The sequence below is a fragment of the Chiloscyllium punctatum genome, chromosome 31, assembly GCF_047496795.1.
Source record: "Chiloscyllium punctatum isolate Juve2018m chromosome 31, sChiPun1.3, whole genome shotgun sequence".
Taxonomy (NCBI): Eukaryota; Metazoa; Chordata; class Chondrichthyes; order Orectolobiformes; family Hemiscylliidae; genus Chiloscyllium; species Chiloscyllium punctatum.
In genome coordinates this window covers 53,073,222-53,085,803 of record NC_092769.1, presented here as the reverse complement: position 1 = coordinate 53,085,803, position 12,582 = coordinate 53,073,222, and the positions used below count along the sequence as shown (strand labels likewise).

Here is a 12,582-nt window from a genome sequence, read left to right as displayed (position 1 = left end):
ATGAAATAACAGTCTCCATTCGGTTCCAGTAAACGCTCAAATTGCCTGGAACAGCAGAGCTGTTTGCGATTTTCCGCGTGGCACTGTCCCACACCACAGTTAATTCCCCAGGAAGCAAACGCATTTTACTTTTGTTTTCAACATCAATACAGTGGGGGCGGAAACAGCATTTTAACAAGCTGCAGCATTGGAGTTAAACAGCAGAAATGGCAGTGGCGGGATTCGAACCCGCGCCCCTTTCAAGACGGGAATCTGGATCCAGCGCCTTAGACCGCTCGGCCACACTACCTGCCGACCACACGGCCCCTTTTCTTGCATTTCCAATTGTGCCCCTGCATAACAACAGACGCAAAGTAACATGAAAAGGGTTCCATGATCCCTCTCCGACTCGCACAGCTGCTGGGATGTGCCCGGCTGCAATGTCAATGTCGCAGCAGATAATGATAGCCCATCAATCCAGACAAAAATCAATTTTAAGCTGAGTCTATCTTCTCGGACTCTTTTCAGCTACAAATGTATCTGTGAGTGCGTGACAATATATGTTCGCTTATGATTTGGTCAAATAACCATGAGCTGCTTGACATTACTGCAATTTCGATTCTTGCTTTGCTAAATGATTTCACCCATTGCTCGAAAAAGGACGACTTTCACGTTTACACGGAACACGAAACACGCCGGACTACAGGGAAAATGCACAAAGCTGAGCAGGCCGTGTTCCACATCATACCGTGCAGCATTTATTCAGTCACTGTGTCTGTTTTGCAGAATAAGGGTCCCAAAGAAAGTTCTCTACCCTAAAACCGGAAGTCGCATTACATTCCGAGAGCGACAGATCACATTGTGAGGATGCTCTGACCTCGGAGCCTGTTCGAGATGACACTTTCCGTGCCTTTTACCTTAACCGTGCAATTTGCTGCAGAGATGTTCACTCCTGGACATGAGCCACATGGATACCAAGTGAGTCGGAAACCTGTGCGGGAATCGACGAGAAGCGACTCAATACATTTTGCTAACTTCCATGGTGCTTATTAGAAATGGAGTTTCTGTTCACCTCAATCTAAAAGGCAGTTTCTGAACATAGTAACAGAACTCAAAAGGTAATTACCTCACCCCACCCCCAGTCCGGAAGAGGTGCTAACTGCCCTTGATTGCTTTTTGTTCTCGATGTGAAGAGCTCTCACGCCTGAGTCACCTTCACGTCTCTGTTTGCTGAGTGAATCACAAAGAAGGAGTTTCACCAGAGCTTCAATTGCCACACCTCTCCACTCGCCCTCTCCGTGAACATTTTCCTGCTCGTCAGTGATTTAAAGAAAATTAAATGGATGCGATGTCATTCTGTAGCCTCTCTGTCGATTCCTCCGTTACAGTTCCAACATGGCTTAGATCTCGGGGCGCACCTTCATACTAGCGACGCTATGACAGCACAGGTCCGGAGGTTCCTCTCAGAGTGTATGTTTTTTTTCATTGCTGTTGCTGATTGAATGAGCCACTAACGTGCGAACTGCTCCAAAACATGATTCAGGACCTCCGGTGCCAATTCACGCGCGTTGAATAACGACAGACAGCTTCCAAATGAAGCCTTTCAGAGACGACTTTGGGGTACGTTTGACAGACAGACAAGTTCAGGAATTCGTGGTGCGCTGTGACACCAGCGCATCCGCTTCTTCCCTGCCTTTGAACCGGGCCGCCTGCGCAAGGAATGCAAATGCGGTACTGCTTTTCGTGGAAGGATCAGAACGCGGCAACTACACTCTCAAACAGAATGGCATATGATCAGAACCAGGTTGGAGAAAAACTTTATAACGCTTTGCACAGTAATTAAATGGAGTTGCCTTGCATTTCACTACGAGAGCAGATTCGTTCAAGCAAATTCGAAGGCAGGTTTGCAGATGGGAAAGCAAGCAAGGAAGCTCCGTTCTTGTGCATGTGAAAGGCTGCACTTGAAAAAGGAAGCAGTTTCTGCCCAGTTTCGAACTGGGGACCTTTCGCGTGTTAGGCGAACGTGATGACCACTACACCACAGAAACCAGCCGAGGCTACCGTACTGCAGCTCAGTGGCATCCAGCACTGAACGTTGAAGCAATTCTACGTTTCACCTTTCTGTTTCCAATAGCTTGTTATTGTCCAGCGAAATTAACATCTTGAAAACGTAAAAAAAACCACGTGAAATTGATGACAAAATATAGACAAGGATGTCGTCAATGTTTGGACCGTAGGGCGAGGTGGAATAAGCTGGGACGACTTTCCCCGCAGCATAACGGCTGCGACATGATCTTATGGAAGGGTTGTAAACTGAGTATTTATGTGTTTTACCCAAGTTGGGGTGAGTTGAAAAATCGAGAGCATCGGTTAAAGGTGAGTGGGCTGAAATTGACAAAGGACCTGCGGCACATTTCCCACACAGAAGGTTGTGCGCGTTTGGAATGAGCTACCAGAGGAAGTGACGGAGGCGATTACACTCAGAAAATTGCAAAGGTAATCGGATGAGTTTCTGGATAGGATGGGTTTAGCGGGATTGGGGCCAAATGCTGGGGAACGGGACTTGTTTAACTTTGGCTAGGTGGTGAGCATGGACGAGATACACCGAAGTATCTGATTCCACGAGGTGTACCCCAATACCGTCGTGTTGCTTACACCGGCTTTAAAGGATTACTTTTTAGCAGAGCTTGCCGTCGCAGTCTGTGGCACAATCGTTTCATCTGTTCGACTGCTCACGGGAAAGGTAGTATTGTGAAATACTGCAGAAACGAGCGACTTCCTTACTTTTGCTCCGACTGACCATACTCCGTGAAATTTTCCCAGACCCTCAGTTGAGGATTTCTGCTGCTGGAAGTTACCTCAGAAACCCTGTTAACTCGTAATGTACTGAGCGAATCGCAAAACAGTAAGCATTTAACACGGAACACAAACAAAACTGGCATGCCTAATGCATTTTCAGACACAGAGATGCATGAATGCTAAATGTGAGACAGTCCGAGGGCATGAGTCATAAAGTAATCTCACAACTAACAACAGGGCAATTCCAAACTACTCTTTCAAACATACTGCAGCCTTAGTGCACCAACACTTCCCAGACAATGATGAAAAGAGAGAAAGAAAGAACATAATAAGAAGGGGCCATAAAAAGTGAATTTCACCAATCACAGTCTCGATGAGATTCCCTTTCCGTTCCGATGCCTCCAGGACGGAAATAAAGGAAATGGGAGAAATTCAATAACATGTGACATCGAAATTCATTGGATCGATTTCCCCATTGACCAGAAAACCAAATAACGACGATTCGAGTCACCACATTACGAGTTTCAGGGTTTCTGAGGTAACTTCCAGCAGCAAAAATCCTCAACTGTGGGTCCGGGGATATTTCACGGAGTATGGTCAGTCGGAGCAAAAGTAAGGAAGTCGTTCGTTTCTGCAGTGTTTCATCACAACAGCGATGAAATAACAGTCTCCATTCGGTTCCAGTAAACGCTCAAATTGCCTGGAACAGCAGAGCTGTTTGCGATTTTCCGCGTGGCACTGTCCCACACCACAGTTAATTCCCCGGGAAGCAAACGCATTTTACTTTTGTTTTCAACATCAATACAGTGGGGGCGGAAACAGCATTTTAACAAGCTGCAGCATTGGAGTTAAACAGCAGAAATGGCAGTGGCGGGATTCGAACCCGCGCCCCTTTCAAGACTGGAACCTGGATCCAGCGCCTTAGACCGCTCGGCCACACTACCAGCCGACCGCACAGCCCTTTTTCTTGCATTTCCAATTGTGCCCCTGCATAACAACAGACGCAAAGTCACATGAAAAGGGTTCCATGATCCCTCTCCGACTCGCACAGCTGCTGGGATGTGCCCGGCTGCAATGTCAATGTCGCAGCAGATAATGATAGCCCATCAATCCAGACAAAAATCAATTTTAAGCTGAGTCTATCTTCTCGGACTCTTTTCAGCTACAAATGTATCTGTGAGTGCGTGACAATATATGTTCGCTTATGATTTGGTCAAATAACCATGAGCTGCTTGACATGACTGCAATTTCGATTCTTGCTTTGCTAAATGATTTCACCCATTGCTCGAAAAAGGACGACTTTCACGTTTACACGGAACACGAAACACGCCGGACTACAGGGAAAATGCACAAAGCTGAGCAGGCCGTGTTCCAAATCATACCGTGCAGCATTTATTCAGTCACTGTGTCTGTTTTGCAGAATAAGGGTCCCAAAGAAAGTTCTCTACCCTAAAACCGGAAGTCGCATTACATTCCGAGAGCGACAGATCACATTGTGAGGATGCTCTGACCTCGGAGCCTGTTCGAGATGACACTTTCCGTGCCTTTTACCTTAAACGGGCAATTTGCTGCAGAGATGTTCACTCCTGGACATGAGCCACATGGATACCAAGTGAGTCGGAAACCTGTGCGGGAATCGACGAGAAGCGACTCAATACATTTTGCTAACTTCCATGGTGCTTATTAGAAATGGAGTTTCTGTTCACCTCAATCTAAAAGGCAGTTTCTGAACATAGTAACAGAACTCAAAAGGTAATTACCTCACCCCACCGCCACTCCGGAAGAGGTGCTAACTGCCCTTGATTGCTTTTTGTTCTCGATGTGAAGAGCTCTCACGCCTGAGTCACCTTCACATCTCTGTTTGCTGAGTGAATCACAAAGAAGGAGTTTCACCAGAGCTTCAATTGCCACACTTCTCCACTCGCCCTCTCCGTGAACATTTTCCTGCTCGTCAGTGATTTAAAGAAAATTAAATGGATGCGATGTCATTCTGTAGCCTCTCTGTCGATTCCTCCGTTACAGTTCCAACATGGCTTAGATCTCGGGGCGCACCTTCATACTAGCGACGCTATGACAGCACAGGTCCGGAGGTTCCTCTCAGAGTGTATGTTTTTTTTCATTGCTGTTGCTGATTGAATGAGCCACTAACGTGCGAACTGCTCCAAAACATGATTCAGGACCTCCGGTGACAACTCTCGCGCGTTGAATAACGACAGACAGCTTCCAAATGAAGCCTTTCAGAGACGACTTTGGGGTACGTTTGACAGACAGACAAGTTCAGGAATTCGTGGTGCGCTGTGACACCAGCGCATCAGCTTCTTCCCTGCCTTTGAACCGGGCCGCCTGCGCAAGGAATGCAAATGCGGTACTGCTTTTCGTGGAAGGATCAGAACGCGGCAACTACACTCTCAAACAGAATGGCATATGATCAGAACCAGGTTGGAGAAAAACTTTATAACGCTTTGCACAGTAATTAAATGGAGTTGCCTTGCATTTCACTACGAGAGCAGATTCGTTCAAGCAAATTCGAAGGCAGGTTTGCAGATGGGAAAGCAAGCAAGGAAGCTCCGTTCTTGTGCAAGTGAAAGGCTGCACTTGAAAAAGAAAGCAGTTTCTGCCCAGTTTCGAACTGGGGACCTTTCGCGTGTTAGGCGAACGTGATGACCACTACACCACAGAAACCAGCCGAGGCTACCGTACTGCAGCTCCGTGGCATCCAGCACTGAAAGTTGAAGCAATTCGACGTTTCACCTTTCTGTTTCCAATAGCTTGTTATTGTCGAGCGAAATTAACACCTTGAAAACGTAAAAAAAGACACGTGAAATTGATGACAAAATATAGACAAGGATGTCGTCAATGTTTGGACCGTAGGGCGAGGTGGAATAAGCTGGGACGACTTTCCCCGCAGCATAACGGCTGCGACATGATCTTATGGAAGGGTTGTAAACTGAGTATTTATGTGTTTTACCCAAGTTGGGGTGAGTTGAAAAATCGAGAGCATCGGTTTAAGGTGAGTGGGCTGAAATTGACAAAGGACCTGCGGCACATTTCCCACACAGAAGGTTGTGCGTGTTTGGAATGAGCTACCAGAGGAAGTGGAGGAGGCGATTACACTCAGAAAATTGCAAAGGTAATCGGATGAGTTTCTGGATAGGGTTTAGCGGGATTGGGGCCAAATGCTGGGGAACGGGACTTGTTTAACTTTGGCTAGGTGGTGAGCATGGACGAGATACACCGAAGTATCTGATTCCACGCGGTGTACCCCAATACCGTCGTGTTGCTTACACCGGCTTTAAAGGATTACTTTTTAGCAGAGCTTGCCGTCGCAGTCTGTGGCACAATCGTTTCGTCTGTTCGACTGGTAGTATTGTGAAACACTGCAGAAACGAACGACTTCCTTCCTTTTGCTCCGACTGACCATACTCCGTGAAATTTTCCCAGACCCTCAGTTGAGGATTTCTGCTGCTGGAAGTTACCTCAGAAACCCTGTTAACTCGTAATGCACTGAGCGAATCGCAAAACAGTAAGCATTTAACACGGAACACAAACAAAACTGGCATGCCTAATGCATTTTCAGACACAGAGATGCATGAATGCTAAATGTGAGACAGTCCGAGGGCATGAGTCATAAAGTAATCTCACAACTAACAACAGGGCAATTCCAAACTACGCTTTCAAACATACTGCAGCCTTAGTGCACCAACACTTCCCAGACAATGCTGAAAAGAGAGAAAGAAAGAACATAATAAGAAGCGGCCATAAAAAGTGAATTTCACCAATCACAGTCTCGATGAGATTCCCTTTCCGTTCCGATGCCTCCAGGACGGAAATAAAGGAAATGGGAGAAATTCAATAACATGTGACATCGAAATTCATTGGATCGATTTCCCCATTGACCAGAAAACCAAATAACGACGAGTCGAGTCACCACATTACGAGTTAACAGGGTTTCTGAGGTAACTTCCAGCAGCAAAAATCCTCAACTGTGGGTCCGGGGAAATTTCACGGAGTATGGTCAGTCGGAACAAAAGTAAGGAAGTCGTTCGTTTCTGCAGTGTTTCATCACAACAGCGATGAAATAACAGTCTCCATTCGGTTCCAGTAAACGCTCAAATTGCCTGGAACAGCAGAGCTGTTTGCGATTTTCCGCGTGGCACTGTCCCACACCACAGTTAATTCCCCAGGAAGCAAACGCATTTTACTTTTGTTTTCAACATCAATACAGTGGGGGCGGAAACAGCATTTTAACAAGCTGCAGCATTGGAGTTAAACAGCAGAAATGGCAGTGGCGGGATTCGAACCCGCGCCCCTTTCAAGACGGGAATCTGGATCCAGCGCCTTAGACCGCTCGGCCACACTACCTGCCGACCACACGGCCCCTTTTCTTGCATTTCCAATTGTGCCCCTGCATAACAACAGACGCAAAGTAACATGAAAAGGGTTCCATGATCCCTCTCCGACTCGCACAGCTGCTGGGATGTGCCCGGCTGCAATGTCAATGTCGCAGCAGATAATGATAGCCCATCAATCCAGACAAAAATCAATTTTAAGCTGAGTCTATCTTCTCGGACTCTTTTCAGCTACAAATGTATCTGTGAGTGCGTGACAATATATGTTCGCTTATGATTTGGTCAAATAACCATGAGCTGCTTGACATTACTGCAATTTCGATTCTTGCTTTGCTAAATGATTTCACCCATTGCTCGAAAAAGGACGACTTTCACGTTTACACGGAACACGAAACACGCCGGACTACAGGGAAAATGCACAAAGCTGAGCAGGCCGTGTTCCACATCATACCGTGCAGCATTTATTCAGTCACTGTGTCTGTTTTGCAGAATAAGGGTCCCAAAGAAAGTTCTCTACCCTAAAACCGGAAGTCGCATTACATTCCGAGAGCGACAGATCACATTGTGAGGATGCTCTGACCTCGGAGCCTGTTCGAGATGACACTTTCCGTGCCTTTTACCTTAACCGTGCAATTTGCTGCAGAGATGTTCACTCCTGGACATGAGCCACATGGATACCAAGTGAGTCGGAAACCTGTGCGGGAATCGACGAGAAGCGACTCAATACATTTTGCTAACTTCCATGGTGCTTATTAGAAATGGAGTTTCTGTTCACCTCAATCTAAAAGGCAGTTTCTGAACATAGTAACAGAACTCAAAAGGTAATTACCTCACCCCACCCCCAGTCCGGAAGAGGTGCTAACTGCCCTTGATTGCTTTTTGTTCTCGATGTGAAGAGCTCTCACGCCTGAGTCACCTTCACGTCTCTGTTTGCTGAGTGAATCACAAAGAAGGAGTTTCACCAGAGCTTCAATTGCCACACCTCTCCACTCGCCCTCTCCGTGAACATTTTCCTGCTCGTCAGTGATTTAAAGAAAATTAAATGGATGCGATGTCATTCTGTAGCCTCTCTGTCGATTCCTCCGTTACAGTTCCAACATGGCTTAGATCTCGGGGCGCACCTTCATACTAGCGACGCTATGACAGCACAGGTCCGGAGGTTCCTCTCAGAGTGTATGTTTTTTTTCATTGCTGTTGCTGATTGAATGAGCCACTAACGTGCGAACTGCTCCAAAACATGATTCAGGACCTCCGGTGCCAATTCACGCGCGTTGAATAACGACAGACAGCTTCCAAATGAAGCCTTTCAGAGACGACTTTGGGGTACGTTTGACAGACAGACAAGTTCAGGAATTCGTGGTGCGCTGTGACACCAGCGCATCCGCTTCTTCCCTGCCTTTGAACCGGGCCGCCTGCGCAAGGAATGCAAATGCGGTACTGCTTTTCGTGGAAGGATCAGAACGCGGCAACTACACTCTCAAACAGAATGGCATATGATCAGAACCAGGTTGGAGAAAAACTTTATAACGCTTTGCACAGTAATTAAATGGAGTTGCCTTGCATTTCACTACGAGAGCAGATTCGTTCAAGCAAATTCGAAGGCAGGTTTGCAGATGGGAAAGCAAGCAAGGAAGCTCCGTTCTTGTGCATGTGAAAGGCTGCACTTGAAAAAGGAAGCAGTTTCTGCCCAGTTTCGAACTGGGGACCTTTCGCGTGTTAGGCGAACGTGATGACCACTACACCACAGAAACCAGCCGAGGCTACCGTACTGCAGCTCAGTGGCATCCAGCACTGAACGTTGAAGCAATTCTACGTTTCACCTTTCTGTTTCCAATAGCTTGTTATTGTCCAGCGAAATTAACATCTTGAAAACGTAAAAAAAACCACGTGAAATTGATGACAAAATATAGACAAGGATGTCGTCAATGTTTGGACCGTAGGGCGAGGTGGAATAAGCTGGGACGACTTTCCCCGCAGCATAACGGCTGCGACATGATCTTATGGAAGGGTTGTAAACTGAGTATTTATGTGTTTTACCCAAGTTGGGGTGAGTTGAAAAATCGAGAGCATCGGTTAAAGGTGAGTGGGCTGAAATTGACAAAGGACCTGCGGCACATTTCCCACACAGAAGGTTGTGCGCGTTTGGAATGAGCTACCAGAGGAAGTGACGGAGGCGATTACACTCAGAAAATTGCAAAGGTAATCGGATGAGTTTCTGGATAGGATGGGTTTAGCGGGATTGGGGCCAAATGCTGGGGAACGGGACTTGTTTAACTTTGGCTAGGTGGTGAGCATGGACGAGATACACCGAAGTATCTGATTCCACGAGGTGTACCCCAATACCGTCGTGTTGCTTACACCGGCTTTAAAGGATTACTTTTTAGCAGAGCTTGCCGTCGCAGTCTGTGGCACAATCGTTTCATCTGTTCGACTGCTCACGGGAAAGGTAGTATTGTGAAATACTGCAGAAACGAGCGACTTCCTTACTTTTGCTCCGACTGACCATACTCCGTGAAATTTTCCCAGACCCTCAGTTGAGGATTTCTGCTGCTGGAAGTTACCTCAGAAACCCTGTTAACTCGTAATGTACTGAGCGAATCGCAAAACAGTAAGCATTTAACACGGAACACAAACAAAACTGGCATGCCTAATGCATTTTCAGACACAGAGATGCATGAATGCTAAATGTGAGACAGTCCGAGGGCATGAGTCATAAAGTAATCTCACAACTAACAACAGGGCAATTCCAAACTACTCTTTCAAACATACTGCAGCCTTAGTGCACCAACACTTCCCAGACAATGCTGAAAAGAGAGAAAGAAAGAACATAATAAGAAGGGGCCATAAAAAGTGAATTTCACCAATCACAGTCTCGATGAGATTCCCTTTCCGTTCCGATGCCTCCAGGACGGAAATAAAGGAAATGGGAGAAATTCAATAACATGTGACATCGAAATTCATTGGATCGATTTCCCCATTGACCAGAAAACCAAATAACGACGAGTCGAGTCACCACATTACGAGTTAACAGGGTTTCTGAGGTAACTTCCAGCAGCAAAAATCCTCAACTGTGGGTCCGGGGAAATTTCACGGAGTATGGTCAGTCGGAGCAAAAGTAAGGAAGTCGTTCGTTTCTGCAGTGTTTCATCACAACAGCGATGAAATAACAGTCTCCATTCGGTTCCAGTAAACGCTCAAATTGCCTGGAACAGCAGAGCTGTTTGCGATTTTCCGCGTGGCACTGTCCCACACCACAGTTAATTCCCCGGGAAGCAAACGCATTTTACTTTTGTTTTCAACATCAATACAGTGGGGGCGGAAACAGCATTTTAACAAGCTGCAGCATTGGAGTTAAACAGCAGAAATGGCAGTGGCGGGATTCGAACCCGCGCCCCTTTCAAGACTGGAACCTGGATCCAGCGCCTTAGACCGCTCGGCCACACTACCAGCCGACCGCACAGCCCCTTTTCTTGCATTTCCAATTGTGCCCCTGCATAACAACAGACGCAAAGTCACATGAAAAGGGTTCCATGATCCCTCTCCGACTCGCACAGCTGCTGGGATGTGCCCGGCTGCAATGTCAATGTCGCAGCAGATAATGATAGCCCATCAATCCAGACAAAAATCAATTTTAAGCTGAGTCTATCTTCTCGGACTCTTTTCAGCTACAAATGTATCTGTGAGTGCGTGACAATATATGTTCGCTTATGATTTGGTCAAATAACCATGAGCTGCTTGACATTACTGCAATTTCGATTCTTGCTTTGCTAAATGATTTCACCCATTGCTCGAAAAAGGACGACTTTCACGTTTACACGGAACACGAAACACACCGGACTACAGGGAAAATGCACAAAGCTGAGCAGGCCGTGTTCCACATCATACCGTGCAGCATTTATTCAGTCACTGTGTCTGTTTTGCAGAATAAGGGTCCCAAAGAAAGTTCTCTACCCTAAAACCGGAAGTCGCATTACATTCCGAGAGCGACAGATCACATTGTGAGGATGCTCTGACCTCGGAGCCTGTTCGAGATGACACTTTCCGTGCCTTTTACCTTAAACGGGCAATTTGCTGCAGAGATGTTCACTCCTGGACATGAGCCACATGGATACCAAGTGAGTCGGAAACCTGTGCGGGAATCGACGAGAAGCGACTCAATACATTTTGCTAACTTCCATGGTGCTTATTAGAAATGGAGTTTCTGTTCACCTCAATCTAAAAGGCAGTTTCTGAACATAGTAACAGAACTCAAAAGGTAATTACCTCACCCCACCCCCAGTCCGGAAGAGGTGCTAACTGCCCTTGATTGCTTTTTGTTCTCGATGTGAAGAGCTCTCACGCCTGAGTCACCTTCACGTCTCTGTTTGCTGAGTGAATCACAAAGAAGGAGTTTCACCAGAGCTTCAATTGCCACACCTCTCCACTCGCCCTCTCCGTGAACATTTTCCTGCTCGTCAGTGATTTAAAGAAAATTAAATGGATGCGATGTCATTCTGTAGCCTCTCTGTCGATTCCTCCGTTACAGTTCCAACATGGCTTAGATCTCGGGGCGCACCTTCATACTAGCGACGCTATGACAGCACAGGTCCGGAGGTTCCTCTCAGAGTGTATGTTTTTTTTCATTGCTGTTGCTGATTGAATGAGCCACTAACGTGCGAACTGCTCCAAAACATGATTCAGGACCTCCGGTGCCAATTCACGCGCGTTGAATAACGACAGACAGCTTCCAAATGAAGCCTTTCAGAGACGACTTTGGGGTACGTTTGACAGACAGACAAGTTCAGGAATTCGTGGTGCGCTGTGACACCAGCGCATCCGCTTCTTCCCTGCCTTTGAACCGGGCCGCCTGCGCAAGGAATGCAAATGCGGTACTGCTTTTCGTGGAAGGATCAGAACGCGGCAACTACACTCTCAAACAGAATGGCATATGATCAGAACCAGGTTGGAGAAAAACTTTATAACGCTTTGCACAGTAATTAAATGGAGTTGCCTTGCATTTCACTACGAGAGCAGATTCGTTCAAGCAAATTCGAAGGCAGGTTTGCAGATGGGAAAGCAAGCAAGGAAGCTCCGTTCTTGTGCATGTGAAAGGCTGCACTTGAAAAAGGAAGCAGTTTCTGCCCAGTTTCGAACTGGGGACCTTTCGCGTGTTAGGCGAACGTGATGACCACTACACCACAGAAACCAGCCGAGGCTACCGTACTGCAGCTCAGTGGCATCCAGCACTGAACGTTGAAGCAATTCTACGTTTCACCTTTCTGTTTCCAATAGCTTGTTATTGTCCAGCGAAATTAACATCTTGAAAACGTAAAAAAAACCACGTGAAATTGATGACAAAATATAGACAAGGATGTCGTCAATGTTTGGACCGTAGGGCGAGGTGGAATAAGCTGGGACGACTTTCCCCGCAGCATAACGGCTGCGACATGATCTTATGGAAGGGTTGTAAACTGAG

The 12,582-nt window shown here is 46.6% G+C and overlaps 8 non-coding genes across 8 annotated transcripts; all 8 read right to left on the bottom strand.

Annotated features, from left to right (window-relative positions):
- Nucleotides 1-207: 207 nt before the first annotated feature.
- trnal-cag (transfer RNA leucine (anticodon CAG)) lies at nt 208-289 on the bottom strand. Its single transcript has one exon. It is a non-coding gene; the product is annotated as a tRNA-Leu (tRNA).
- A 1,665-nt stretch (nt 290-1,954) lies between these two features.
- Nucleotides 1,955-2,027, bottom strand: trnav-aac (transfer RNA valine (anticodon AAC)). The gene has a single exon. It is a non-coding gene; the product is annotated as a tRNA-Val (tRNA).
- Nucleotides 2,028-3,640: 1,613 nt separating this feature from the next.
- On the bottom strand, nt 3,641-3,722 carry trnal-cag (transfer RNA leucine (anticodon CAG)). The gene has a single exon. It is a non-coding gene; the product is annotated as a tRNA-Leu (tRNA).
- Nucleotides 3,723-5,387: 1,665 nt separating this feature from the next.
- Nucleotides 5,388-5,460, bottom strand: trnav-aac (transfer RNA valine (anticodon AAC)). The gene has a single exon. It is a non-coding gene; the product is annotated as a tRNA-Val (tRNA).
- A 1,598-nt stretch (nt 5,461-7,058) lies between these two features.
- On the bottom strand, nt 7,059-7,140 carry trnal-cag (transfer RNA leucine (anticodon CAG)). Its single transcript has one exon. It is a non-coding gene; the product is annotated as a tRNA-Leu (tRNA).
- Nucleotides 7,141-8,805: 1,665 nt separating this feature from the next.
- On the bottom strand, nt 8,806-8,878 carry trnav-aac (transfer RNA valine (anticodon AAC)). Its single transcript has one exon. It is a non-coding gene; the product is annotated as a tRNA-Val (tRNA).
- Nucleotides 8,879-10,492: 1,614 nt separating this feature from the next.
- Nucleotides 10,493-10,574, bottom strand: trnal-cag (transfer RNA leucine (anticodon CAG)). Its single transcript has one exon. It is a non-coding gene; the product is annotated as a tRNA-Leu (tRNA).
- A 1,665-nt stretch (nt 10,575-12,239) lies between these two features.
- On the bottom strand, nt 12,240-12,312 carry trnav-aac (transfer RNA valine (anticodon AAC)). The gene has a single exon. It is a non-coding gene; the product is annotated as a tRNA-Val (tRNA).
- Between the last annotated feature and the right edge of the window lie 270 nt (nt 12,313-12,582).